The sequence below is a fragment of the Bison bison genome, unplaced genomic scaffold (assembly GCF_000754665.1).
Source record: "Bison bison bison isolate TAMUID 2011002044 unplaced genomic scaffold, Bison_UMD1.0 scf7180017864209, whole genome shotgun sequence".
NCBI lineage: Eukaryota > Metazoa > Chordata > Mammalia > Artiodactyla > Bovidae > Bison > Bison bison.
The window spans coordinates 3,925,274-3,929,426 of record NW_011494781.1 but is presented as its reverse complement, the minus strand read 5'-3'; the positions used below and the strand labels follow the sequence as shown (position 1 = coordinate 3,929,426).

The window sequence follows — 4,153 nt, the reverse complement described above, 5'->3', positions numbered from 1 at the left end:
TCATTGATATTTCTCCCGGCAATCTTGATTCCAGTTTGTGCTTCTTCCAGCCCAGCGTTTCTCATGATGTACTCTGCATATAAGTTAAATAAACAGGGTGACAGTATACAGCCTTGACGTACTCCTTTTCCTATTTGGAACCAGTCTGTTGTTCCATGTCCAGTTCTAACTGTTGCTTCCTGACCTGCATACCGGTTTCTCAAGAGGCAGGTCAGGTGGTCTGGTATTCCAGTCTCTTTCAGAATTTTCCACACTTTATTGTGATCCACACAGTCAAAGCCTTTGGCATAGTCAATAAAACAGAAAATTGGGCTAATAGTCTCAAAGTACAGGAGTAAAGTGAAAGAGGAGTTTTCATAGAGCGTCTTTGGCATAACGGGGGTACGGTGGGGATTAGGGGTGGAAGCGGTGTCCGCTATTATTTTTATTATTGGCAAAAACCAATCTCCCACAGAGAACACGTTTAATGGCCAGCTGGGACTGTGAACCGTGCAGATACTTAATCCCAGCATTTCAACCTCCTTTGAGCGGAGCCTGCTTTTCCCTTTCTGCCCATCAGTTGGCGCCTTTTGCCGTCCTTTTTTCCTCAAGCTGGCTTTTGGGGGCTGCGGTCGCTCCCCAGCTCGCAGGTCACATGGCCTGCCAGAGCGAGGGGACCGCGCCAGAGCTGCGCCGTGGGAGGTGAGGCTTCCGCGCGCGTCCAAATCCTGCGGCGGCCGCTCCTCCGAGGCCTCAAGGTCCAGCGATGGCTCCTCCGTGGTCATGAGCCAGACAGCCTAGGCGACTTCGGCAGTGGCCGTCAGCGTGCTCAGAGAACCGACCTGACCGCTCTCACCCGGTAGGTTCCCGCTGCGAACGATCTGCTCTGCCCCTTTGGCATCATGACCAGAGCGCCCACCCGGGAGATGTCTCCAGAGCGAGGGAAAATGGATTAGGGTTGCTGCAGCCGGCACGCGGAGAGCAGTTGCAGGGGCTGGCGAGCCTGGGAAGGCCTGTGCCCCCGGCGGTGCGCTTTGGCGGGCTGCTTCAGTGCGGCCCCGCTCATGGGGCCGGCTGCTTCCTGCGGGAGGAATGTGGAGACCGCAGAAGGGCGTCCCCCGCACGGCCTGGGCCGGCATCCGCGCAGGGATGACTGCGTGTCGCAGCAAAGACGCCTCCCTACCCCTCGCCTGTTGCCTTGGCGCCGCTAGGCCGACGGAAAGGCGCGAGCCGGGCATGTACGAGTCCAGGTAAGATTCCGCTGCTTGCCTAGCCTGGCTGGGCCCAGCACCCTAAGGGTGGATCGCCTAATGGCCGCCCGCTCGCGGCTATATCTGCCCGCGCCTCGGGCCAGCCCGGAGCACGGACAAACGCCCTGCTGCGGCGTTGGGTTTCTGCAGGCGACCTCGCAGCCCCGAGACCGAGGAAGGTCAACGGGGCAGAGGAAGGCGTCCTTCCCAGCTCCGGGAAAGACAGGACGCCCGGTAGGCAACGCCGCGATTTAGACTGTTAGTATCCTCCTACGGGTAGGGAAACTGAGACCGGAGCGCCGCGGGGACTGCCCACGGTCGGTGGCAGGCGCTAAATCCGAGACTGGTCCTCCGCTGCCATTCTCTTTCCTTGAGGGATAGTTAGGACCACCCCGCCTCGCCTCGCCCTTTTCCTGGTCTCTGTGTACGGGCGCTGCCAGTTGCCGCACTGCGCCCGCAGTATCCAGGGTGAGAATTGGAGGGTGGGTGTAACCCCGCCAGCCCCTGCTAGTCTCTTGTTCTCCCTGGAGGTGAAGGGACACAAGGGCGGATCCAGTGATGATCTCACTATGCGGACCATTAGCAAAAACCTGCAGGCGTTTGTGTGCGCGCGTAGGCGTGCGCGCGTTTCCCCTAGAGAACTAAACCTTCTAAGGGGAATTTGGCTTTTAGGAATGCATTTCTAGAGTGCCCGGCAACAGATATTTTAGGTGAGAAGATAAGACCATGTTTGTTTAACGTTATTAAAATTCGAATTTTTTTAAAAGGATAAGCTTATTACAAAACATTCAAGAAACAGAAAAATGTAAAGAAGAAAATAACTTAAAACTTCATCTCCTAGATTGTTGTTTTCCTAGGTATCTTAAAAATTTCTCTGCATGCACACATTTAAACCAGTAAGGTGGGCAAAAAAAAATTATTTCAATTTGTATGTCTGATTATCCAGAGGTAATCAGCTTTTTCCTCTCTGTATTGGCCTTTTGCATTTGTGTGAGTGAACTATTAATTCTCTTACCTCTTTCAGTCAGAGTGTCTTTCTGTTCATGAGTTTTAAGTGCTTGTTGTATATTACACATTAAAGTACTGATAGTAATTCTGTCATCTGTGTTGCACAGTCTTTTGCCTAATTTTTTAAGTTTTATTTTTAATTAAAAGATAATTACAATATTGTGTTGGTTTCTGCCGTACATCAACATGTTTTTTTGTTTGTTTGTTTTGGGGGTCAGCTTTTCATCTTTGGCCATTCAGTCCTATTCTTTTTCTTTTTGGTTCTGCTTGAGAGTCTTGCTGAGAAAGGCCTTTCCTAACTCGAGTTTGTATAAATATTCACCTATATTTTCTTCAGGTATTTTTAAGCTTTTGGTGAAAATTTTTACTGTGTCATTTATTCTAATTTAAGATGGAAAGTGGAGAGCTAATTACTTTTTGTAAATGGTAGCCAGTTGCTGCAAAGCTAAGTTCATTTTTTATGCCTGATTTGGACTGCTACAATTATGGTACATTAAATTATTATATATTTATGTCTGCAGATTTTTGCATGTGTCTATTGGTATATTTCCGGAGAAGGCAATGGCACCCCACTCGAGTACTCTTGCCTGGAAAATCCATAGACAGAGGAGCCTGGTAGGCTGCAGTCCATGGGGTCACAAAGAGTCGGACACGACTTCACTTTCACTTTTCTCTTTCATGCTTTGGAGAAGGAAATGGCAACCCACTCCAGTATTCTTGCCTGGAGAATCCCAGGGATGGCGGAGCCTGGTGGGCTGCCGTCTATGGGGTCACACAGAGTCGGACACGACTGAAGTGACTTAGCATAGCATTAGCATTGGTATATTTCGGTGCCAGGGCCATGTTATTTTAATTACTCAAGTTTTATAACAAATTTAATATCTTTGTTGTTACCCAGTATCATCCACCTGGCTTTTTAAAAAAATCAGTTTTATTAAGATATAGTTTGCATGAACGCTCCATCGCTCAGTTGTGTCCAGCTCTTTTCAACTCTATGGACTTGTCACGCGAGTGTATGTTCCTCGGTTCTTTGTCTCGTCACAACAAAGATTTGGAGCAACGGACATTAAAGCCCTCGGCGCGTCACAGCTCTCAGGTCTTGGACAAACCGTGCTACAGTTCTTAGGCAAATCAGTGTTACAGCTCTATTTTATTTAGAAGATAGCAGGAGAGTGAGAGAGAGAGAGAGAGAGAGAAAAGAGCACACGCACGCGGGAGAGAGAGTCCGAGAGAGAGCGCTTTGGCTCCTCCTTTTATATGTTTTTTTCCTCCACCTGGGCCTGCCCTATGCAAATTGGGCTTAGCCAGGAGTGCTGTTTGTTCTGTTTGTTCTGCCTGAAGTCTTCACTCTGGTCCTCGGACCTTCCTTGTCTTTTAGCCACCGCCATTTTGGACTCCTTTTCCCTATTCTACCTACCTAACATTCCCCCCTCAAGAGATGGGAGGCCCAATTCTTTGGGAATAGGGGCGTTGAGGTCTTTCTAGCTACTTCCTGCTGAACTGGGGTGGCGAGGGGTATTGGGCCTCCCCCTCTTGCTAGTCTCAAGCCTCAGAGTCCTTATAGCGGTGTCCGAGGGTGTGTGATATTTTCCGTGGTCAGCTGTAGTTTTATATCTTTGTTGAACTGACACTGCATGTTGTAGCTGGTTGACCTGGGCAGAGACAAAACAGGTTAGACAATTGACAGTACATGGAATAATCATAAGCATCATCAATATAGCATAACAAGGACTAGTAGGGACATTGGTCAATTTTAAATTCACATTGCCAGGATAGCTCAAGTCCCTCCTTGTTCAGGGATCAGAAGATCTATCTCCTGTCTGTCTTGGAGTACAGTCTCTGTCAAGCTGTGTTGGCTCCTTAGAGTTATCCTGAGAAATCTTATCCCCAGAAACCAGGTTTTGGGGGTGTTCATT

The 4,153-nt window shown here is 49.0% G+C and overlaps 1 protein-coding gene across 5 annotated transcripts in view; it reads left to right on the top strand.

Annotated features, from left to right (window-relative positions):
* Window positions 1–676: 676 nt before the first annotated feature.
* The window catches only part of TMEM246 (transmembrane protein 246), a 41,492-nt gene continuing 38,015 nt past the window's right edge, over window positions 677–4,153 (top strand). The window contains exon 1 of one of the 5 annotated variants that reach the window (XM_010844827.1): window positions 677–1,229. The gene's annotated coding sequence lies outside the window, so the exon portion shown is untranslated. The remainder of the gene's footprint in view (window positions 1,230–4,153) is intronic. The other 4 variants (XM_010844825.1, XM_010844826.1, XR_825659.1 and 1 more) reach the window with 4 other exon arrangements.